Source organism: Balaenoptera physalus (genome assembly GCF_965194825.1).
Source record: "Balaenoptera physalus genome assembly, chromosome: 14".
Lineage (NCBI taxonomy): Eukaryota > Metazoa > Chordata > Mammalia > Artiodactyla > Balaenopteridae > Balaenoptera > Balaenoptera physalus.
Window position 1 is genome coordinate 13671174 of NC_138893.1, and position 26333 is coordinate 13697506.

The 26333-nt window shown below is 40.0% G+C and overlaps 1 protein-coding gene and 1 long non-coding RNA gene across 4 annotated transcripts in view; one reads left to right on the forward strand and one right to left on the reverse strand.

Moving 5' to 3' along the window:
- The window catches only part of TSNAX (translin associated factor X), a 110175-nt gene that overhangs the window by 49754 nt on the left and 34088 nt on the right, over positions 1–26333 (reverse strand). The gene's annotated exons all lie outside the window — the stretch shown is intronic.
- Positions 9659–25078, forward strand: LOC309642086. Its single transcript, XR_014252963.1, has 3 exons — positions 9659–17866; positions 22289–23468; positions 23792–25078. It is a non-coding gene; the product is annotated as an uncharacterized lncRNA (long non-coding RNA).

The following is a 26333-nucleotide window of genomic DNA, read 5'->3' on the forward strand; positions in this document are numbered from 1 at the left end:
TTTTTAAATTAATTTATTTATTTATGGCTGTGTTGGGTCTTCGTTTCTGTGCGAGGGCTTTCTCTCTAGTTGCGGCGAGTGGGGGCCACTCTTCATCTCGGTGCGCGGGCCTCTCACTGTCGCGGCCTCTCTTGTTGCGGAGCACAGGCTCCAGACACGCAGGCTCAGTAGTTGTGGCTCACGGGCCTAGTTGCTCCGCGGCATGTGGGATCTTCCCAGACCAGGACTCGAACCCGTGTCCCCTGCATTGGCAGGCGGACTCTCAACCACTGTGCCACCAGGGAAGCCCTAGTTATTTATTTTAAATGTACTTTTAAATTTCCAAATCTGGGACTTCCCTGGCGGCACAGTGGTTAAGAATCCGCCTGCCAATTCAGGGGACACGGGTTCGAGCCCTGGTCCAGGAAGATCCCACATGCCGCAGAGCAACTAAGCCCGTGTGCCATAAATACTGAGCCTGTGCTCTAGAGCCCGAGAGCCACAACTACTGAGCCCACATGCCACAACTACTGAAGCCTGAGCGCCTAGAGCCCATGCTCTGCAACAAGAGAAGCCACCGCAATGAGAAGCCTGCACACCATAATGAAGAGTAGCTCCCGCTCGCCGCAACTAGAGAAAGCCCGCGCGAAGCAACGAAGATCCAACGCAGCCAAAAATAAATAAATTAATTAAAAAAAAAAAGAATATTTATTCTTTTATGTATGGCTTCTTTTGTTCAACATTATAGTTGTGAAATTCAGCCACATTGATGAATGTAGCTGTAGTTTGTTCATTTTCATTGCTGAAAATTTGCTTATCCATTCTACTGTTCATGGAAATTTGAGTCCTTTTCAATCTTTGGTTACTACAAGTAATGCTGCTATGAACATTCTTATCTCAACCTCTTGGTGCATGAATGTACCAAGTGTAAAAGTGCTGAGTAATAAAGTATGCATAGGTTCAACCTCCAAAGAAAATGCCAAAATGTTTAACAGATTCCTGGGTCAATTCATATACCTACCAGCAGTGCATGAGAGTTCCAGTTGCTTCACATCCTTACAGACCCCTTGGTATTGTTATTTACATTTTTATCATTCTGCAAAGTGTGTAATGATATTCCATTGTGATTTAAATCTGCATTTTCTAGTCACTAATGATGAAATAAGTCTTCATATGTTCAGTGGTCATTTGGGTATCTTCTCACATGAAGGGCCTGTTGCCCATTTTAAAATTGGATTTTCTATTTTTTTTATTACTCTGTAGAATTTTTTTTTTTTTTTTTGGTATATTCTGCACACAAGTTCTTTGCCAGTTATATATACTGAAGTACTTTCTTCAACTCTTTGGACTGAGTTTTCACTCTCTCGATTGTGTCTTTTGAAGAATAGAAGTCTTTACTTTTAAAATCAATTTTTTTAAGGCTAGGATTTTTGTTTCACCTTTAAGAAGTGTTTCCCTATCCCAAAGTAATGACGATATTTTCCTATATCAACTACTAGAAGCTTTATTATTTTGCCTTTCATACTTAAAGCTACAATCCACTTAGAATTGATTACTGAGTATAGTGTAAGAGCCAAATTTCATTTTCTTCCAATTTAGATATCCAATTAAGTACAATTTGTTAAAAATTCGTTGTCCCTACTGCTCTGTAGTGTCACCTTTGTCATAAATCATGTATCCACATACTACACTGTCTAAATTATCATAACTATCTATGAAGTCTTAATATTCAGTACAGTAAATGTTAAATCAAGCTTTCACTACAAAAATAAATACAAATTTATTGGAATCCATTATCTTTTTAGACAAAGCTGAATTTGCTTTGCTATTGTTTTGTTTAGGATTTTTTGCATCTATCTTTATGAGAAAGATTGTCCTTTAACTTTTTTCCTTATGATTTCCTTGTTGGATTTTGGTATCAAGATGATGCTGGGTTCATAAACCAAACTTAGGGAGTGGTTCTTCTTTTCCTGTTCTATTTCTCTGAAAGAATTCATGTAATATTGGCATCATTTATTCCTTAAATATTGGAATTTACACTGAAATAGTCCATGAGTTGTGTGTTTGTATGTGTGTGTGTGTGAAGGTTTTAAATTCTGTATCGAATTTCTTTAATAATTGCAGGATTATTCAAATTTTTACTTCATTTTGCGTTTTTGAAAAGAAACTGTGTTCTATAATTGCTAAGTGCAATGGTATATACACATAAATTAGGTCAAGTTTGTTCATTGTGTTGTTCAAAATAGACCATATCCTTACTGATTTTTTTAAAAATCTGCTTATTCTATCAGTTACTGATAAAAGTGTATGAACATCTAATATTGTGGATTTGCCTATTTCTCCTTATAATTCTGTCAATTTATGTGTGTGTGTGTGTGTGTGTGTGTGTGTGTGTGTGTGTGTGTGTGTGTTGGGAAAGGCAGTCATGTGCATAGAGTCTGCCGGCCCCTGCTCAGCTGCATAAGAATGGGCCGTGGTCCTGGAACACTTCCTTACTAGGACATAAAAAGCCAACACAGCCTGTGCTGGGCTCTTGGCCTTGTGAGAGAATACCTTTTCCTGTTCTGGGTTTGATGTATATGTACTCCTTTGTTCTGCTTAAGCTTGTGTGTCAGTGGCCATCAGGCACGCCCCCAGCTTTCTGTATTTAGACCCTGAGTGGGAAGGATTGGGGTCCTTCCACTGCAGCTTGAAGTGAGATGATGTGGTCCCCTGGTTGGCTGCAGAACAGATCCGCTGGTCATGGGGGACCAATGCATCGCAAGAGGCTGGATCTCGTGCACATTTTATCACTCTTTCTTCTTGCTATAAGTAAACACTGGACTACTTGAGCCTGGTGTTTCTGTCTTCTGTTCTCAGCGACCTTGAATCATGCACTGGTTTCTTCCTTGGTTGGCACTTATCCCCCTTTTAACCTTGACCGCACTTCTAATAACATAACATTCCATCCTGTGGCACAGCCTGACCACCCAGTGAGCAGTAAAACAATGTATATATAGTGCTATACAATTATATTCCACCTAATTATTAGTTCTTCACAAATTATATGTTTTACATGCAAATTGTGTGTGTGTGGGGGGGGTGTGTGTATTCCTGTTAAATTGAAATCTTGGTTTAACATTTGCTATTTTTCTTTAAGAAGTGAACCTCTTTATCTTAAGGGTTTTTGCTTTAAAACTCAACTTTTTGTACGTATATTAATATAGAAGCAACCAGCTTTCTTTGGGTTAGAGCTAGCATAGTGTCTTTTTCCATATCCTTGTATTTTAATTGAACCAGCTAGTCTAATTACATTTAATGTAATCACTGGTGCATTCAGTTTAAATCTACCACCTCTCTATTTGCTTTTTATTTGTTTCATCTCCCCTGTGTCCCTCCTTCCCTCCTTGCTTGCATTCTTTTGGATTGCCTTAGTGTTTTACAGTTCTTTTCCCCCAGCCGTTCTTCCATTTCTCAGCCTTGTATTATATCCTCTTTTAGCTACTTTATTAGTGGTGTCCTAAAGTTTGCAACATGCATCCTAGACTTATCAAAACCTAATGTTATTCGGTACTTTTACCCACCTCCTGAACAACAGAAATACCATTTTCCTCCTTTTGATTTATGTGCATTGTTGTCGTGTTGTAAATTTTTCTATTATTTTAAATTCCACAAGGTATTATTATTATTAGTTTAGGTAATGAATACTGATTGGATTAACTCCAGTGTTTACCATTTTCATTGTTCTTTATTGCTTCTTGCATCTCTGGTCTTCCACCTGGGAGTATAGTTTCATCTGCCTGAGTAACACCATTTAGTATGTCCTTCAGCGCAGGTCTATTCATGGTCAATTCTCTCAATTTTTCTTGGTCTAAAAATATTTTCTCTTTTCTCTTTATTAGTTGAAGGATATTTTCTAAGTTGGTAGTTATTTTCTTTCGGCTGTTTAAAAATATCATTCCATTGTGTTCTGGCTTGCACTCCTTCAGTCTGGTTGTCAGTCAATCTAACTGTGGCTCTTTGTTATGTTTATCAACAAATATTTTTAGAGTCCTTTTATTTTGTTTCGGTCTTTTGGAACAGATAATAGAGAAATAGAATAACAAGCATGTTTCTTTACCAGTCCCTCTGTGAGCCACTGATTTATGCTGATAACAGGCTTTTAGGAAAAGGAAGCAGGGAAAACACTCTCTCAAACTGTGAAGAGCTATTTTTCATATGTATTGCTTATTTCTTGTTATTTAAAATTGCCTTCAAATTACATACAGTAAATAAAACTAGTCAAGCAGAAACATCTCTATTGGTTGTATTTTAAGAGCTATAAGAAGTTTTATTTATTTGTAAATCTTTATTTTTTTTTTTAACCACAGAACACAGCGTGGGATTATTTATTTGTTGAAAAACTGGATTATTCGTGCAGTGGAGTTTTCTATAGTCTGGATTTTGCTGATTACACCTCTGTGGCGTGGTTCAACGCGTTCCTCTTTCCTCATATACTCTGTGTTGATAGTTTCTGAGAGTCACGCTTCATTTTTTGGCAAGATTTTTTCAAAGATTGTTTTGTGTTCTTCCATCAAGAGGCACATAACGTTTGATTGTTTTTTTTGTGTATAATGTTAGCAGCCATTGATAATCATGGTAAGATCCATTAATTTATTGCAAATGAATTATATCCAATTCAATTATTTCCTCTTTGCTTATTATCTGAAATACTTCTCTAAAAAATAACTTTCTGTCATCTACTGTTTAGTTACTCAGTAGCAGAGTGTGTATAGGAAAGGCAAAATAAATGCCCGATTATTCGTCCTTTATTTACCAGTTTTCTAAATGATGGATTGGTTTACCAGCATCCTCTAACGGTAACCTTGGTTTACCGGCATCCTCTAATGGTAACCTATAAAGGCTATTTTTTTGGGGGGAGGGGTGTGTAATTAGGAACTTGTGGATTTAAATATATTTGATGTGTTTCAATCTGTTGCAGTTATCTTTGTTCTCAGATTGTCCCAACTTTGTCTTGTCCTATTTCTGACCATTCTATTCTTTCTTAGTTCTCAATTTTCCACTAGCATTTGACTGGTTTCTTCAAGCCCTCTGAATGTATTTTTAGGCCCAGGTATTTCCTCAGAGAGATTCTTCTTTTTTTTTTTTTTTTTTTAATTTTTTTTTAAATTTTTTATTTATTTATTTATTTATTTATTATTTATTTTTGGCTGTGTTGGGTCTTCGTTTCTGTGCGAGGGCTTTCTCTAGTTGTGGCAAGTGGGGGCCACTCTTCATCGCGGTGCGCAGGCCTCTCACTATCGCGGCCTCTCTTGTTGCGGAGCACAGGCTCCAGACGCGCAGGCTCAGTAGTTGTGGCTCACGGGCTTAGTTGCTATGCGGCATGTGGGATCTTCCCAGACCAGGGCTCAAACCCGTGTCCCCTGCATTGGCAGGCAGATTCTCAACCACTGCGCCACCAGGGAAGCCCCTCAGAGAGAGATTCTTATTCTGTGTCTTGGCTTCATAAAATACCGATTTGCTTCTTTGATCATGTAGTTCAAATCTGACATCTTTTTAAGATTTCTTCTATTTCTTTCAAATTATTTTTAAACTCTGTGTAAACCATTTTTCAGTCACTTGATGTGTTCTCTTCTTTATAGAAAGGAACACTCCCCAAAGAAAACGGAAAATGAACCAATTCTAGATAAGATGGCACAAATCCGAGCATTTCATGAAAATCTAACCTGCACTTAAGGTCCGCATATACTTGAACATAGATAGCATCTTCGTATATTTTTTCACTAAGTTTTAAAATTCTAAGTACATCCCTCTTCACAGCTGTGAGATCTGGTAACTCCACTCTACTTTTCAGCCGGTCTTCCCTATCTAGAGGTGTGTCTTCTGTTGGAGTTACCCCTGAGGCAAAATTTTTGACAATATTCACTTCTTCGGATACTTCTGTGATGGGCAGGGCACCTTCAGAGACACTCTTTCTGTTCTCACACAGATCCCAAGAACCTACATCTTTCAACGTGTCTATACCTTCTTCAAGGGTTTTCATTCTAAGTGACTTCTTCCTTCTCCGGAAGCTTCTTTTTTTTCCTCAAAACTTCAGCTGAGAAGTAATCTTTATTTATTCATCTATGTTTAACTTCAGTTTTATTTATTATTGCTTCACATGTTTCACAGAACTTTCATTTAATATTTCAGCAGCGGCCGGTGGTGTGCTTTCCTCCACTGAAGATTGTGCGTGCAGAGGAAAACAGAGCAGATTCTAAGCATCACACAGTACAGCGGCCTCTTTTTCTTTAACGCTTATTTTTTTTTAATTTATTTATTTTTAAAGAAGTATAGTTAATTTACAAAGATGTGTTAGCTTCAGGTGTACAGCAAAGTGATTCAGTTATACATATACGTATATATGTACATATATATATTCTCTTTCAGAGTGTTTTCCATTATACATTATTACAAGATATTGAATATAGTTCCCTGTGCTATACAGTAGGTCCTTGTTTTTTATCTATTTTATATATAGTAATGTGTATCTGTTAATCCCAAATTCCTAATTTGTCCCTTCCCCTGTTTCCCTTTTGGTAACCATAAGTTTCTTTTCTGTGTCCGTGAGTCTATGATTTATAAATAAGTTCATTTGTGTCATATTTTATATCACATAGAAGTGATATCATACGATATTTGTCTTTCTCTGCCTGACTTACTTCACTTAGTATGATAATCCCTAGGTCCATCCACGTTGCTGCAAATGGCATTATTTGTGAATCGCTTTCATTCTCCACCCTTGAATTTTGGCCACCTAAGGGTGAAACTTTGTCTCTACCACATCCAGAAAGTGTCACTTCCAAAAATGAAAGACTTTGATCAGCACTAGATCAGGTCTCCTACTGTACCAGCTTCAGCTTTGATCCTGTGCTGTGTGATGTGGATTCTGTCTGAAGGATATGCTGGCGTCTGAAGTATTCCTTAAATTTTCGTACAGCAAGGCAGTTGGCTTATGCTGACACTATTTTCTCCGTCCACAGATCTCCTTGTCGTGGAATCTGAAGGACCAAGTTGTCTTCAGGTTGCTCAGTCCTAGATTTTTTTTTTTTCTTTTCTGTATCCACAAATTTCTGAAAGTCTTCACAATGTTGGGAGAATTCTTCTACCACAAGTTTCTCTTTTGTTGTTTTCTATAGTGTCCCCTGTTTCATTATTCAAAACTCTTTAGAAAATCTTGAAATCTTTTGATTATTAAGGAAGTATACAAGTTAGAATCAGTTTCAATTGTAAACAACAGAAAACTCAAAAAACGGCTTAAGATACAAATTTCTCTCGCACACACATAAATAAAATATGATCTGAGAGGCTCTGTCTGATGAGTGTTTATCCCAGTTTTACTTGCTGCAATATTATATGACTGCTTATTTCCCAGCCTATTCCAGACTGTCCATTAACAGTACTTTGTTTCCTTTTTTTCCGTTTCCTACATTCCATTGACTACACCAAGTTTTCTCCTTTTACTTTGCAAGTTTTCCATTCTGTATTTTTTTATCTTATGATAGTTGCCCTTATCTCAAGAACCAAACTGAATTGATTGCTTAGACTTCTCCACATCTCTATCTTCCCCCATTAAGACACGTACCATAGCACACTCACGTCACTTTAATCACGCCTCTGCCAACCCCACATTGATTAGAGATACAATTTTAGTTCTGAAGAATTTTTAAACATTTTTGTTTCAAAAAGTTTTTGTCCTTGTTTTTTTTTTTTTGTACACTTTTTTTTTTTGGCTGTGTTGGGTCTTCGTTGCTGTGCGTGGGCTTTCTCTAGTTGCGGCGAGCAGGGGCTTCTCTTGTTGCGGAGCACGGGCTCTAGGCGCGTGGGCTTCAGTAGTTGTGGCATGCGGGCTCAGTAGTTGTGGCATGCGGGCTCAGTAGTTGTGGTGCATGGGCTTCAGTAGTTGTGGCACGCGGGCTCAGTAGTTGTGGTGCATGGGCTTCAGTAGTTGTGGCATGTAGGCTCAGTAGTTGTGGCATGTGGACTCAGTAGTTGTGGTGCGTGGGCTTCAGTAGTTGTGGCACGCGGGCTCAGTAGTTGTGGTGCATGGGCTTCAGTAGTTGTGGCATGTGGGCTCAGTAGTTGTGGCTCACAGGCTCTAGAGCACAGGCTCAGCAGTTGTGGCACATGGGCTTAGTTGCTCCCCAGCATGTGGGATCTTCCCGGACCAGGGCTCGAACCCGTGTCCCCTGCATTGGCAGGCGGATTCTCAACCACTGCGCCACCAGGGGAGTCCTGTCTTTGCCTTTTTACTAATTTGTTTCATCAGATTTATTTTCTATATCTCTTGCAGCATCCTCAGGAATTGTTCTCATTTGAGTGCTTCTCCAGTAGTATTTTTTTAATGGATTTTTGTCTGACAAACCTGAAGAATTATATGCCTGGTGATGTCTTTAATATTGTTAATGTACATATTTAAATGACAGTTTGACTGAATATAAAAGTCTAGGTACAAAGAACTACTTCAGTGCTTCAAAATATACCCCACTGTCTTCCTGTATCCAAAGTCCCTTTGTCTGTATGATGTCAATCTAATTCTTGTTTCTTTGAAGAAGACTGGCTCTTTGTGTGAGCTTTTTAACATTATCATTGTCTTTGCTCTTCTTAACTTTTATTATAATATGTCTAGGTATAGGTTTTTCCTTATCTGTCCTCTTTGGCATTCTCTGAGCCCTTTATATGTAGAGTCTTTCATCCTTAATTTTGAGGAATTTATCACCGTTCACTTGAAATATTTCCTCCCCTCAGTTTGTTTTTTTCTTTACTTCATAGGCTCTTTTATCCAGATATTGGCACTTCTACACTTCATTTCACTTACCTTTATCCTCTTCCCCCTTCTATTTGATCTTATTCCCAAATTCCTGCTTTGGGTGTATCCATCACTATTATTTTCATGGAGCCAGAATATCTGTGTTTAAATCCTGACTCCGCCTCAGGCAATTTACTTAACCTCTTTGTGCCTCAATATCTTCATCTGTAACGTAGGAATAATCCTAGCTCCTGCCTCACAGAGTTATTGTGGGAACTAAATGAGTTAATATATGAAACACACATAGAGCATTGCCGGGTACAAAGTAAATAATACATACATTCAAACTGTTACTATTATTATTATTATTAATTGTTCTTCTATTTTCATACCTGTCATTTCTACTTATCCCTTTTTGACCTCTTGTATCAGCTTCATATTATTTATGTCTTCTGTGAGGATATATGTTGCTTATTTTAAATTCATGGTTCACCTGTACCAATAACTCTGCTTTCAGAATTCACGTGGCGTACGCGCTTCGGTTTTGTTGTTTTTCTAGTTAGCTGTATGTTTTCGGGAAGAGCCATGCCTAGGTCTGGTTTCTCCTCTTGCTGACTTTAAGGTAACAGAGAAGATGTGCCTCCGTGCAGAGAGCCCCGGGTACCACACAGCAGCGATCCGTAGCCCTGTTTCCGGCCGCCACACTGGCAAACTCCTGGTCAGGGATTTGCTCTTAAAAGTCTTAGCGAGATGCTGCCGCGCTGGAAAGGAAGAATCTGAGCGTGTGATGCACGGGTCCTGCCGTTCGGAGTGGGAGTGGGTGCGGGTGTGAGAGCTTAGCACCTGCTTCCATCAGTGTCTCACCCCACCCCAGCCCAGCAGGGCTTCTAGGTCGCCCCGAAATTACCCTGAATTTTGCTTCCGTGATGATCCTCTCAAGGCCACGGGTGGGAGAAGCCGGGTTCGAATTGAAAGCTCTGGGCTGGCTTCCTTGGTCCCTGGGCGTTCTCCTCCCTAGGCCGAGGCCCCCTCTGGCCATCCCCTCACTCACACCAGTTTGTGAGTCCTCCTGTCTATACTGGGTTTCCCACAATGTTTCTGTTGGGCCTTCAGACCCTCACTTGGCTCTCACTTCTGATTTGGGGAGATAGAACCAGCAGCCTAAGAGGACTGCCTTCTTATCAGGATCCAGGAGTCTCCTCTTCACAGGAAACTTCTAGGCCTTTTTCTCTTTGGTTTCAAAGATAAACTTGATGGTCAAACACTATGAGTTTCTTGGATGACACTACTCACTCTTAAGGTCACCATTGACCTGGGCTCTTTGAGATAAGGATTCATGGAAAGAAGACCACATACTCCCTACCTCCCACCCCAGAGAAGGGACTATTTTTTTCTTTTTCTCTCTCTCTCTTTTTTTTTTTTTTTGCCTTTCTTTTCTTTTCCTTCTCCTTCCCCTTCCCCTTCCCATTCTTCTTCTCTTCCTCCTCCTCCTCCTCCTTCTTCTTCTTCTTCTCCTTCTTCTTTTACTTCTTCTCATCCTCCTCCCCCTCCTCTTTCTCCTTCTTCTTTTCTTCACAGAACCTTGCACGTAATGGCCTCTTGATAAATACATAATGACGTGACTTGGATCTATATCTAACTCTTGTCATGCGATGTTTTCAAATGAACCAATGAGACCACCTGTAATAGAAAGAGACTGAGGCTTCCCTGGTGACTTAGCAGGTAAGAATCCGCCTGCCAATGCAGGGGACATGGTTCGAGCCCTGGTCCAGGAAGATCCCACATGCCGCAGAGCAACTAAGCCCGTGTGCCACAACTGCTGAGCCTGTGCTCTACAGCCTGTGAGCCACAACTACTGAGCCTGTGTGCCACAACTACTGAGCCCGCGTGCCACAACTACTGAAGCCCACGCACCACAACTACTGGGCCCGCGTGCTACAACTACTGAGCCCGCGTGCTGCAACTACTGAAGCCCACGCACCACAACTACTGAGCCCACGTGCCACAACTACTGAAGCCCACACACCACAACTACTGAGCCCATGTGCCACAACTACTGAAACCCAAGTGCCTGGAGCGTGTGCTCTGCAACAAGAGAAGCCACCGCAATGAGAAGCCTGCGCACCGCAACGAAGAGTAGCCCCCGCTCACCACAACTAGAGAAAGCCCGTGAGCAGCAACAAAGACCCAGTGCAGCCAAAAATAAATAAATAAATAAGAAAGAGTCTGCCTTTCTTTTCTTAATTTTAAGTCTGAGTAACTGAAAATTCTGATGAAGGGTGTGTGCAAGTGTATAACAAATTCCTTACGTGATTAGTCAAGCTACCCGACTTGAAACAAGTTTTATTTTTCTCTCTGTTACTGGTAAACTGCATGGCCTACTTTTACTTGGCTCAGATCAAGTTTGATCAACGTGTTTGGCACATAAATGAATACATCCCTAAATAAATCAACCTGTTTGGGCAAAACAAATGAATCTATTATGACAGGAGCCAAGCAGAAACTTCCCCTGCAACTTTCCTACAAATATGACACACGATCAGTGTCTAAAGGTTTCCCCACCACCTCAGGGAGCAGAGCTGCACCTGCCTTGCTGCACGTTGCAGTTTACACAGACTGTGTCACACTGTTGCTTTGACTCAGAACTCAGTGATGGACAGATTAATTTACCTGGAGAGTGTCCGATCTTAATCTCAAATCTGCCTCTGCTTTTGGTGCGAATGTTGAGAATTCTGAGAAAGAAAACAGAAATGCTCTCCTATCTGGCATGTGAAAGACAAATGATTAATTGTGCTTTAATTTTTAACAGCATTCTTTTGAAAAGTGCCTACATAAGCCCATGGAAATAGACGTTTCTGCCATATGCATGTTGCTTTCAAGTCCACTGAAAGTATAGTTTCTCACACTTGGTAGTTCGTAGTGAATTATCTTGGTTCTCAGTGATGAGTGGGTACCTGTATAACAAGGAAATTTGTGTCTCTTTTTTAAAAATAATTAATTAATTAATTAATTTGGTTGCACCGGGTCTTAGTTGTGGCAGGAGGGCTCCTTAGTTGTGGCATGTGAACTCTTAGTTGCGGCATGCGTGTGAGATCTAGTTCCCTGACCAGGGGTCGAACCCTCACCCCCTGCACTGGGAGCGTGGAGTCTTATCCACTGCGCCACCAGGGAAGTCCCAAATTTGTGGCTCTTGACGGTTCACACACAGCCTCAGATATTCTATACTCAGTTATGTATATTTGAGATGACCACTGGCAGCTAAAGTATATTCTTGGACTGCAGTGAGGCTTATTTTAGAGGCAGCACTGAGGAGCAAAATAACATAGTCTTGGGAATTAAATAGACGTCAGATTGAGCCCTGGCTCTGCCACCAAGCTAAAGCTCCAGGCATGTAACGTCATCTTTCTTGGCCTAAGTTTCCTCATCTGCCTATGATGGTAATTAAGTGAGATGATGTATGGAAAGTGTCTGATACATAAGAGATGTTTAAATGATAGTTTCAATGAGCCATTAAAGTTGTAACATTTACTTAATAAGCATTTATTTATTCATATTGTGTGCTGATTTCCAGGAAAGGATAAAACACAAATGTTTTCTGTCTTTCAATCATGTATATCTCAATACATAGAAAATTTGTTACATATATGCATATTGGATTCATGCATATGAATAAATATGTCACATACCTCCCATATAACTCTGAAAATTAGAAATTGAAGAGTCAATGGGAAATTCCACTTCTTTTTTTAGAGTTTGAATTGCTCCAGATCCTTGGAATGACCATAATATCAATTGTATATAAACTGAAGTATTATATAGCTACATATTTCTGATTTATCACATTCACTTGTTCAGGGATGCAATAAAATGTTGTGACATCTTACTTCATCACTTTTATTCATGCCCTTAGCTTCAGCACTTTTTATTACAAATTTTAGAGAAATATGAAATAAATTATTTTAGACCTGTTTTTAAAAATTTTGCATAAGACAGAATACTTCCAATATTTTAATAAAATTAATGCTGTTATATCAAAACTTGATAAAGATAGCACCAAAAAAAAATAATAAAACCCTTATAGCCCATCTCACTAATACAGGTCACTGCAAAAATTGTAAATAAGGTTATTTTCAGTGGAGCACAGTAATACATTCATAAAATAATTCATAAATATCAGGTAGAGTTCATTATAGGAACATAAGAATGGTGCAAAATTGGGAATTCTATAAATGCAGTTCCCTGTATTAGTATATAAAAAGCACATGATCTGTGGTGGGTTTGTAATGTGTCAACGTGTCCAGGCTGAATCAAATTCCTTCCCTTAATTATAGAATAAATCAGTTGAAGTAATGAAAATATTAACAACTATGAACAATTTGTGCATATATAAGCAATGACAACTCCTTAAGCTGACCAAAAGCAGTAATAAAATGTTATCAATTTTAAGACATATTCTGATTTCAGAGGTTTAGAATGTCAAAAAGATGTGCCTCTAATAATCAGTGAAATATGGCGTTTCAAATTGTGGAGGAAAAGATGGGATATTCATTGCAGTCAACACATTTGACAGTACGAAAACAATTCTCTTTGACAAAATAAAAATGTACACAAATCACAAAACAAATGACAAATTATAACAGTTATTTTTAAAACATGAATGGGGAGAAGCATGACAAAGGGTTAATTACCTTACTATAAAAAGAATTCTTATAAATTAATAAGGAAATGATCAATAGTTAAGAAAAATGGGCCAAAGACATAAGCAGACAGATCTCTGCAAAGAGACATATGGACAAGAAATCAGTGACAGTGTACTCAACTTCACTCTTTAAAATGCAAATTAAAACAAAATACTATTTACACTTATCAGATTGGCAAAAATTTTAAAGTTTGATAACACCCAGTATTGCTAAGAGTAAGGGAAACTAAACACATTTATACATTATTATTGGTGGAAGCATAAATGGCACATCAAATTTAAAATTTTGTTCTTGGCTTTATAGAAATTATGTCAGTGATTTGTAAAGTCCTCTAAAATGGAATATTTGAACACAAATTTATCAACCATGTGCTTTTGTAATCAAACCAATCTAGATGAAGGCTGGGCCTTAGGATTTGATGTCGAGAAGGAAAGAAGCTAGGCTCCTAGTAACCCTATATATATATACTTCAGGGTTTTCTTTAAGGTCCGTTCACAACTCCATGTAAGTGCTTGTATACATGGTTCTGCCCGTAAATGCCGCTTGGAGGTTGGAGCCTGGCAGCCCTGTGGGTGTCTCTCATTTCCAGTTCTTACTTGCCGTGGGACTTGGGTAAGACACTTTCATTAAGACTTGGAAAATAGGTAGAACAATAGCTGTTTCCCAGAACTGTGATATGAACGGAATGAGATAACTTATATAAAGCTTTTATGATGTTACCTGACACATAGTATACTTAATAAATACTGTTATTATTATTTTATAATCAGCTCACAATCTTGGCTATTGGCCCATTTTAAAATGCTGTCTTGTGCTTAATTTAATAGGGTTCTGGAGAAAAGGAAGCTTTTTGGATTCAGCAGTTCATCTGTAAATGCCTTTCTTTTTGTAGACATCCACGTGCCGATTGTTGTTTTTGTTTTAATTCTTGCCATAAAGTTCACACCTCACATCTTTGGTCAACACTCACATAGTGTTCCAGGCCCTTCTCCTGTCTTAAGATGACTTCAGGTCAGGACAGCCATGTGCAAAAATATCCTGCATTTCATGATGGTTCAACTTCTCTGTAGAAGCCAAGTTGGCTGAAGGGACAGCTAACTCAAAGAATGTCACACTTTGCTGGTTGGAATCTGTAGTTGGAACTCTGGTGGCATCTATTCATAGCAGTCCCATGGTGACATTGCATTTGTGTTTTGGAGGGAGACTCTGAGGAAAAGCTACTTACTGCTCTTTCAGAACTGAAAAAACTCCAGGTGAAAATCAGCTACAATGAAATATATGTATATGTGAAACTGAATGTTGAATATATATAGAATATTGAAAAATATATATTTCATATATATAATATATACATTATATATTTTTTAATCAAAATATAGTTGTATCTTGCTTTGAAATCAGAGAATCTGACACGCTTGAGCCAGGTACGAAGAGTGGAGATTTGAGTGGATTCGATAAAGACCTTAGTTGGAACCAAGTAGTCGAACATGAAGTGATGTTTACCTCTGGAATGCGATCATGTCAGTTGATATGTGCACATGTCCTGTTATATGGAGGAGTGAGAGCTAAACTATAAACACATGCATTGGGCTAATTATATGAAGTCATCTTAACCGTGGAATAACTTCTAGCTTTCAAGCGGAAAGAGAAAGTTAATTACTGCTGAATTAATAAGCCCAAAACTGCTCTGGAATCATTGGTATTAGTATATCTAAATGGAGAAGGTAGGAATCAGAAGGGGGTGGTGAGCATCAGAAACTGAGAGGTCAGGAGGGCACATCCAGCTGCGTCTAAATTGGTGAGCCACACAACTCACATCTTTTGTCCTGATTGTACGCTGTATCTGAAAGACGCTCTGGGCTGCAAGTAACAGAAATCTCAAACTGTCCTAAACGTGAAGGAAAGGTATTATTTCACAGAGCAGGAAGTCTAAATGTAGGACAGGCTCCAGATGCAGCGTAATGAAGGCTCTGGCTCTGTTTAATTGTTATTGCTCTGCCCTGTGTGTCTAGCTTTGCCCTTAGCCTGTTTCCACTATTATTACAAGAGGAGGGAAAGGGAGGGGAGGAGAGGGAGGAGAGGAGGGGAGAGAGGGCTTTCCCATCAGCCTCATTAAGTAGCAGCTGTCAGTGGCCACTATTGCATCGCACATTATTGCCATGGACATGTCACGTGCTGATTGGCTTAAATGTCATCCCTGAGTCAATTACTTGACCAGAGGATGGAATTAATGTTATTGGCCTAGACCAGAGAGAGACCTCAAATCTCCCAATTAGAGGATGGAGTCAGATTCCCCTTTATCACACAAGCTGCATATGAACAAAATTGGAGCTCGGTTAGATAGAATATGATGGGGGCTGGATGGGGAATGTATGCCTGATAGACAGCTAGCAGATTATACTACATATACTAATTAAGCAACCTCTGACCAGGAATCAAAATTTTAAAATTCACTGTCCATAGGGCATAAAAGACTGATCACTTTGCAAGTTATACCTCTCATAAGTTAATATATTAGCATCTGAGTTTATACAATTATCTCTCCAGGTCTTCACAGGACTAAACCATTCTTGATGTGTCGACAAAACAGGTATCTGGGGACTTCTCTGGTGGTACAGTGGTTGGGAATCTGCTTGCCAACGCAGGGGACAGGGGTTCGAGCCCTGGTCCGGGAAGATCCCACATGCCGCGGAGCAGCTAAGCCCGTGAGCCACACGGCCCACGTGCCCGTGCTCGGCAACAAAGACAAGCCACCGCGATGAGGGGCCCGCGCACTGCAACGAAGAGCGGCCCCTGCTCATCGCAACTAGAGAAAGCCTATGCGCAGCAATGCAGACCCAACGTAGCCAAAAATAAATAAATAAATTTATTAAAAAAAAACAAACAAACAGGTATCTGTGCCTGCATTTCTGAGGACCAGCCACACACCACAGAATATGATGATTTCACCAAGGGGGGCTTTAGTTGGCGTTCATTGATGACCCCCTTCTTGTCATATTTCGTGCTTTCATCATTCATATTTTATATTTCATCAACTTTTAGTACATGATTACTCTAAATGCGTCAGTGGGCGCACTCTAAGTTTGAACCCTGGTTTAAAGCCTCAATCCAGTGCAAATACAAGTCCAAATGATTTCCTTTCCTCCCCATTTATTATGTTCTTTTAATTCTTATATATTTATATAACTATATAAATTTATTTAAATGTGCAACATTTTTTTGTTTATTATCTGTCACATCCACTGGACTAAGGGTAATGAGGACAGAGGCTTTGTCTGTTTTATTCACCACTGTAGCCCAGGACCTTAGTCTAAGCCTGGGCACTATTCTGTGCCAGGCATGTAGTTGGCCTTCAGTAAATTCCAGGCAGTCCTTGCTTTGCACTGTTAGTGTGAGACCATAAAAATGACTGTGTAAAGCATTCTTAATAAACTATGGAAAAAGTTAGAATTGTTCCATGATCATTAAAAATGTTTGTCGAAACAAAAACTCTAATGTCAGTTATAAATGCATAGCAAAATGAGAAAAGAGTGAAACTCATATTCACTTAGTATACTGTAGTTTAAAAATTAGAAACATAGGAAAAAATAAAGTGTTTTATACCTTTGCAAAAAATTTATTGAGTGGTTTGCTTCTGTATGTCTATTCCCTACTTCACTAATTCCTGGTTTTACATTCAATATATTCACCCTTGTGCTTTCTTTTGTTTTATACTGTTCTTTTCTTCCTAGCTTTTTGAGCTGCAATTTTTAAAAAAAAAATTTTTATTGGAGTATAGTTGATTTACAATGTTGTGTTAGTTTCTGCTGTACAGCAAAGTGAACCAGTTATATATATGTCCACTGTCTTTTAGATTCTTTCCCCATACAGGTCATTACAGAGTATTGAGTAGAGTTCCCTGTGCTATACAGTAGGTCCTTATTAATTATCTATTTTATATATAGCAGTGTGTATATGTCAATCCCAATTTCCCAGTTTATCTCTCTCCTGCCTTTCCCCCCGGTAACCATAAGTTTTTTACATCTGTGACTCTATTTCTGTTTTGTAAATAATGAACTACAAATTTCGCTCATTACTTTTTGTTCTTTCATTTTTACTGAAAAAGTATTTAGTGCTATTAATTTTTCTCTAATCACTGCTTTAAATACATCCTGTAGATTCTGATATATAGTGTTTTCATTGCCTATTACTTGTTTAAAATCATATACTTTCAGCTTGTATTTCTCCTTTTAGCCAAGGGTTGTTTAATAAAAGATTTTGTTTTTATATTTCTGTGACTACTCTGATGTGAGGACTGCTACCACTGCTTTCTTTTTGTTTCCATTTGCCTGGTATAATTTCATTCATCCCTTCATGTTTAGCCTTTCTGAAACACTTTGTTTTAGGTGTGTCTCTTGTACATAGCATGCAGTTGAGTTTAGTTTTGTGAGCCAAATTGAAAATCTTTTTGTTTTAATAAATAAATCAAGGACTTCCCTGGTGGTGCAGTGGTTAAGAATCCACCTGCCAATGCAGGGGACACAGGTTCGAGCCCTGGTCCGGAAGATCCCACATGCCGCGGAGCAACTAGGCCCGTGAGCCACAACTACTGAGCCCGCGTGCCACAAGTACTGAAGCCTGCATGCCTAGAGCCCGTGCTCCGCAGCAAGAGAAGCCACCGCAATGAGAAGCCCGCGAACCGCAACAGAGTCGTCCCCGTGTGCGGCAACGAAAACCCAACGCAGCCAAAAATAAGTTTATTTTTTTAAAAAGTAAATTAAGTGCATTCAGATATACTGTTATAACTGACAAATCTGATATTAATTCTATCATAACATTTTATTATATTTTGTTATATTCCCTATGTTCCTCTATGAGACATATTTTCTTTGCTATTTTATTTATAATTTTTTTAGGAAGGTTTCTATTTTTGTTTTAGTGGGTGCTTTTGTACTTACACCTTTTTAAATGTTCTTGGTCTCTTGTTCTGTTAATCAACATTTTATTATCTGGCTTATCAAGAATTTTCATTTTTTCAAGTATCTTTAATACCCAGCTAATATCTATCTAACAATTAGCTTTTTCTACCTTCCTTTTCCCCTCTTCCTTTTCCCCTCTTCCTTATCCTCCCATTTAAAAGAGACATTATTTCTACTTTGTTATAATATGTAATATTTATGATAGTGGCCCACCCTCACACCCACCTTTGTTTAATGTTTACCTTCAGTTCTTTTATTCAAGTTCATCCAGTCATCACTTGGTTGGAAGAAGTTCATTCTCTAGTAAATTTCTCAAGAAGGGCTTATTGATGCAGAATTCCCTACATCTGTGTTTTTCTATGGTCTTGATATATGGACAGCTTAAGTGAATGTAAAATCTTTGATTCACACTTTCTTTGCCTGAGTCCGTTAAAAATGCTCCTCAATTGTTATCTTGCTTTGCAGATTGGTTCTGAAAAGTCTGATGCTACTCTAATTCTTTTGCCTTTTCATATTTGGTAGTTTTACCTGGAAACATCTTTTTGTATTTCTGGAAATTTTCTTGGATGATAGATAGCTCAAATATTAGCTCTTTTCCATTATTTTGTTTTCTTCTTCAGGGACTCGAATAGTACCAACACTACAACTTTTCTGCCTGTCTTCTAGTTCCAGTTCTTTACTTTCTCTTTGATCCTTTTTACAGAAGAATTTGCCTTCTGCAAAATTGCATATTAAAAATAATAGACTTACAGGGCTTCCCTGGTGGCGCAGTGGTTGAGAATCTGCCTGCTAATGCAGGGGACACGGGTTCGAGCCCTGGTCTGGGAGGATCCCGCTGGCCGCGGAGCAACTGGGCCCGTGAGCCACAACTACTGAGCCTGCGCGTCTGGAGCTTGTGCTCCGCAACAAGAGAGGCCGCGATAGTGCGAGGCCCGCGCACCGCGATGAAGAGTGGCCCCCGCTTGCCGCAACTAGAGAAAGCCCTCACACAGAAACGAAGACCCAACACAGCCAAAAATAAATACATAAATAAATAAAAATAATAGACTTACAGAAAAAAACAGGATAAGACAAATCACTTAAAACCAATGCAACTTGATAAAGTAGAGCACTAGCAATTGTAATATAATAATTATAATAGAAATCTCAGCACAATTTAAAATTCTTAAAAATAAAAACTATGATAAACTTCATAGGGCATTACCTTAAACAAGCAAACACACAAAAGTGAAGATAGAGACATTGTATGAAATCGCTGACTTGTAGTCTTCAGAAATGTCCAGGTCCTGAACCTCCAAGGAAGGCTGAAGAGCTGATCCAGATTAAAGGAGAAAAAAGTGACATGACAACAGAAATCATAAAAAGTTGTGGATGAACCTTTGATGCATATGACTTAAGTATAAGCCAGCTTGAAAAGGCTACATACTGGAGGGGAGAGAGGGATGAACAGATAGAGCACAGAGGATTTTTAGGGCGTGAAACTGTTCTATGTAGTGCTATAGTGGTAGATACTTGTCAAAACCCATAGACTGTACAACACAAAAAGTGAACCCTAATATAAACTATGGATTCTAATGAATAATAACAGGTCGATATTTTGGTTCATCAGTTGCTGCAAAGGTACAACACCAGTGCAAGATGTTAATAACAGGGGAAACTGGGGAGGGGAGGAGGGAGGAGAGGGCATGTGGGAACTGTCTGCACCTTCCACTCCTTTTTATGTAAATCTAAAACTGCTCTGAGAATTCCCTGGTGGTCCAGTGCTTAGGACTCCGTGCTTTTACTGCCCTGGCCCAGGTTCAATCCCTGGTCAGGGAACTAAGATCCCACAAGTGCATGGCATGGCCTAAATAAATAAATAAAGCTACTCTAAAAAAATAAAAGTTTATTAATAAAAAAAAAAAAAAAAATGGCAGCCAAATACTACACATGATCCTGAACCAGGAAGACCATTTTTTCCCCTTTGCTATAAAGGACGTTACTGGGACAATTAGTTGAATTTGAATAAGGACTTTAGCGTACATAACATTGTGTCAATATCTATTTCCTGATTTTGACCACTGTACTGTTAGTTGTGTAAAGGAATGTCCTTGTTTTTAGGAAATACACAATTGGGATTTAGGGATTACAGGAGTATCATGTGTACAACTCACACCATTCAGAAAAAGACAACAGGTCTTCCTTGGTGGCACCGTGGTTAAGAACCCACCTGCCAATGCAGGGGACACGGGTTTGAGCCCTGGTCCTGGAAGATCCCACGTGCCGCGGAGCAACTAAGCCCACGCGCCACAACTACTGAGCCCGCGGGCCACAACTGCTGAAGCCCGCGCACCTAGAACCCGTGATTTGCAGCAAGAGGAGCCACTGCAATGAGAAGCCCTCGCACTGCAACAAAGGGTAGCCCCCGCTCGCTGCGACTAGAGAAAGCCCACACGCAGCAACAAAGACCCAACGCAGCCAAAATAATTAATTTTTAAATTTTTTAAAAAACCACTCCCTGCTCTCCTCTCCCCCCCAGCCCCTGACAACCACCATTCTACTTTCTGTCTCCATGAAGCTGACAACAGTAGGGACCCCATATAAGTGGAATCATACAGTATTTGTCCTTTTGTGACTGGCTCATTTCACTCAGCATGATGTCCTCAAGTTTCATCCATGTGGTAGCATGGGTCAGAATTTCCTTCCATTGGATGGAGAGACTACATTTTGTTTATCCTTTTATTTGTCAATGGACACTTGGTTGCTTCCACCTTTTGGCTATTGTGAACAATGCTGCTGTGAACACGGATATATAAATATCTCTTCGTGTCCCTGTTGTCAATTATGTTGCATATATACTGTTACTATAATTTTGATATAATTTTTAAGTTTATAACTTTTTCATCCCATTATTAGTTTCCATATTATTTTGTATAATTTGAATGACAAAGTTGTAAGGGACTTTACAGATGACCTGGCCCAACTCTCTCATTTTTCAGATGAAGAAGCTAATACCCAGTAGGCTTTAGTAGATAAAGTCTCACAATTATTTCATGGCAGAATTGAGACTAGAACCCAAGTCTCTGGACTCCTAATCCAGAGAGTTTGCTATCATACAGGCCCTCCCTGTGACCCTGCTAGTGATATCCACCCCTTCTCCTGCTTGAATCTAGAAGTTGTTGATGACAATCTTATATGCACTCACATACTTGATATTTTGAAAACTGGGCAAAGTCGTACTGCCTGTACCTAAATTAATAACTTTTATCTCTGGAAGAGAATTAACTAGCAACTAGCAATGTGTACATGCCTCCTCAAGACTGGCACCAAAATCAAGACTCCCCAAAGGCAGATATGCTACGACAAACAGCTTTACGACTGGTTACTTGTCATGGCAACTGCTCGAGGAAGAAAAACAAAATCCTAAACTCTCTGGCTTCTACAGGCTTCTAAGAGCCAATTATGCACCTCTCTTCCCAATTCCACGTTTGGTGACGTAACATCGGCAGCTTGAAATCAGCCATAGTGGAAGAGTGTACACCACAGAAACCAGCAGATGCTACGAACTGTGCCCCATATTCCCACTGAAAGCCGGCGGTTAAGCATTTATCAGCACCTACTGTTGCCAGGCACTGGGCTCAGAGTTATGGGTGGTGGCGGCAATGTTATTTAGTCCAGCTTATAATCGATAAACCTCAGTCATTTAGTCATATTAAGCCAATCATTTATTCTTTTTTAAAATATTTATTTATTATTTATTTGTTTTTGGCTGCATCGTGGCGCGCGGGCTTCTCTCTAGTTGTGGCGTGCGGGTTTTCTCTCTCTAGTTGTGGCACAAGGTCTCCAGGGCGCGTGGGCTCTGTAGTTTGCAGCACGCGGGCTCTAGTTGAGGCACAGGGGCTCAGTAGTTGCGGCACGCGGGCTCCGTTGCCCCGAGGCACGTGGGATCCTAGTTCCCCAACCAGGGGTCGAGCCCACGTCCCCTGTATCAGAAGGCAGACTCTTCACCACTGGACCCCCAGGGAAGCCCCCCCAATCATTGATTCTTACTCTACTAGTTATATTTGTTTCCTCAGGTGTAAAAAAAAAAAGCAACAGAAATGTCATCTATCTCCAGGAAAATTGTATTACGATAACTCGGTAAGCAAGGGTCTCAAGGGAGAACTAATGTGTGTGCTTGCCTGGCACCTCAGATCCAATTTGCAGGAAGTGCAAGAATCCTCAAAAAACAAGAAGCCAACAAGCGTAGTGTATGGAGAATAGAAACCTTACTCTGAGGAGAACAGAATTCACATACACAGGGCACAGGTTGATTCCTGAGGCAAGGGATATTTGGGGGTGTGATTTTGTCATGCCAGACACCCACCTTCCCACCAAGCCCCAGAGACATGACAAGGGAACTTAAGAATGTGGCCTTGGTTCCTCGGAGTCTGATAGCTTCATTACAATTCAGGTGCAGAGAGGACCTGACGGAGAGGAGTGGCAGGTCATCAGTGAGCAGACTAAGGTAAGTTTCTTAGAGCAGGGGGTCCCCAACCCCTGGGCTGTGGACTGCTACCCGTCCTCGGCCTGTCAGGACCTGGGCCGCACAGCAGGAGGTGAGCGGTGGGCAAGCAAGCGAAGCTTCATCCGCCGCTCCCCATCGCTCCCCATCGCTTGCGTTACCGCCTGAACCATCCCCCCCGCCTCCCCCTCAATCCGTGGAAAAATTGTCTTCCACGAAACCAATCCCTGGTGCCGAAAAGGCCGGGGACTGCTCTCTTAGATGGAAGACACAGCAACACACTCAGCCCTTCTGGGGGTAAAACACCAAGAAAACTCAAATGGAGACAACCAGAACTTGCAGGTTAGTTGGGTCAAAACACAGTGTCTAGACTGGTTGTAGGTCCCAGCGACCCTGGCGGATATGGAGTCTGAACCAAGTGTTGTTTTTGTTACCAATGAAGTTGTAACCTACTCCCTTATTTGTTACCCAGGGTGGGTGGTTTAGGAAACTAAGGGTTATAACAGTTCAAAGAGAGGATAAATGACAATCTTTCCACCACGTATACCGCACTTGATGTCCGCATGTGCAAGAAGAGAAGTGTCCTCTTCACCCTCAGTATTCTTTTTTTTTTTTTTTTTTTTTTTTTTTTTATAAATTTATTTATTTTTGGCTGTGTTGGGTCTTTGTTTCTGTGCGAGGGCCTTCTCTAGTTGTGGCAAGCGGGGGCCACTCTTCATCGCGGTGCGCGGGCCTCTCACTGTCGCTGCCTCTCCCGTTGCGGAGCACAGGCTCCAGACGCACAGGCTGAGCAGTTGTGGCTCACGGGCCCAGCCGCTCCGCGGCACGTGGGATCCTCCCGGACCGGGGCACGAACCCGTGTTCCCTGCATTGGCAGGCGGATTCCTAACCACTGCGCCACCAGGGAAGCCCCACCCTCAGTATTCTTAAGTGCTGTTGATCATGTAGTTGGGCCCTACTTTATTGCTTGTTTAATAAACAAATTCATGGATCCCTTTCTTTCCATTCCCAGCGCCACTAACAAAGATCAGGCATAAACACTTAGTACCTATGATGTCCAGGCACGGTGCTGGAGATGAAAAGACAAAGGTAGAATTCTTCTCCTCAAGGACTTAAGGTCAGTAAAAGGAAATGAACATGCTACAGCAGTAGCCCTGTGACTGGTCTCCACTTCCTTGGTCTCCTCCTACTCCAACCCATGGTGGATGTGCTAGTAGTTTCATTGTCCTGAAAGACCACTTCGATCATGTCACCCACCCAATCATCTCTATGACACTCCCACGCCGGTAACGTCCAGTCCAACCTCCTCAGACTGGCAACGGAAGCCGGGCTACCCCAGGCCAACTCCTCTCTGAAGCTCTCCAATGTTGCCCACGACTCTGCTACACAACAGCCCTAATCCAGACAAATCAATTTCATCACTGTTCATTGAACGTGCCCTGTGCTTCTTCTACCCCTTTAAAACATACCTCTTTCCCTACACATGCCCTCCCCGCTCATTTTTCATATCCGAATCCCTTCTGCCTTCCAAAATCCTGTTCAAATTAAACTTTACCCAGAGTCTTTTCTCCACCTTACAGGTGAGGCTTATTCATTCATTCAACAAGACAAATTAGCTGAGTCTTTACTGGGTGTGAAGAACTGTACTCAGTGCTAGAGACGTACAGCACCTGGAAAAAATGCCTTACATGTAATAAATTCTTAAATAATTATTGACTTGCTGTGAAATAGAAATTCTGGTCCTATTTAATCTTGCCCTTACCCAATGAATGTCGGTCAGCCTATTAAGAACTTGATGAAGTGATTGAAACTTCCCAAATTAAAGAATATTATAATATATATCTGTCTTGTTTTGACAGTTCAAGGAAGATTATTTGTAATCTCTACAGAAATAAGTGATAGCTGTTCTTTTGTCAAAGTGAACAATGCATTCTTCCAGGTAAAAAAAAGTCTGTCCTTGTCGTCACAGTGGCCAGTTTGAAGTCCTTCGAGCTTGAGATTTTAGCACTTATTGTAACTTGTCCCACTATTAAATATTGCCTTGTGCCTTGTGAGTCCTGTATTCTATAAGATACATTAAAAATGAGTTTGTCGCGATGAAGAGTGGCCTCCGCTCGCCACAACTGGAGAAAGCCCTTGCACAGAAACGAAGACCCAACACAGCCAAAAATAAATAAATAAATTAATTAATTTTTAAAAAATTCCTTAAAAAAAAAAAGTTTGTTTTTATTTTCATTACTCTAGGAGGTGGGTTATAAAAGATCTTGCTGTGATTTATGTTAAAGAGTGTTTTTCCTATGTTTTCCTCTAAGAGTTTTATACTGTCCAGTCTTACATTTAGGTCTTTAATCCATTTTGAGTTTATTTTTGTGTATGGTGTTAGGTAGTGTTCCAATTTCATTCTTTTACATGTAGCTGTCCAGTTTTCCCAGCACCATTTATTGACAGAATAAATTTAAAGACAGAGAGGCTGTCTTTTCTCCACTGTATATTCTTGCCTCCTTTGTCATAGATTAGGTGACCATAGGTGCGTGGGTTTATCTCTGGACTTTCTATCCAGTACCATTGATTGATACAGCCACTGTGAAGAACAGTACAGAAGTTCCTTAAAAAACTAAAAACTACCATATGACCCAGCAATCCCACTACTGGGCATATACTCTGAGAAAACCATAATTCAAAAAGACACATGTACCCCAATGTTCATTGCAGCACTATTTACAATAGCTGGGACATGGAAGCAACCTAAATGTCCATCGACAGATGAATAGATAAAGATATATATAATGGAATATTACTCAGCCATAAAAAGAAATGAAATTGGGTCACTTGTAGAGATGTGGATGGACCTAGAGTCTGTCATACAGAGTGAAGTGAGTCAGAAAGAGAAAAACAAATATTGTATATTAATGCATGTATGTGGAATCTAGAAAAATGGTACAGATGAGCCTATTTGCAGGGCAGGAATAGAAACGCAGATGGGGAGGTGGGATGAATTGGGAGATTAGGTTTGACATAAATACACTACCATGTGTGAAATAGATAGCTGGTGGGAACCTGCTGCATAGCACAGGGAGCTCAGCTCGGTGCTCTGTGATGACCTAGAGGGGTGGGATGGGGGGGAGGGCGTCCAGGAGGGAGGGGATGTATGTATACATATAGCTGATTCACTTCACTGTGCAGCAGAAACTAACACAACGTTGTAAAGCAATTATACTCCAATTAAAAGAATGAGTTTGGTTTATTTCTTTTCACAGTTTACTTAATTTGCTTAGAAAACAAATGTATTATAAAACTTTGAAAGTGTTACTATACATTTATAGAGGGGACCTGCAAATTTCATTCACATTGCAACTCAAAGAGAAAAAATGTTTATTTTTCTCTGTAACTGATTTGGGCTTCCTCACAAGCCCCTCTATAAATGAAATAAAGTTAAGATTTTTGCC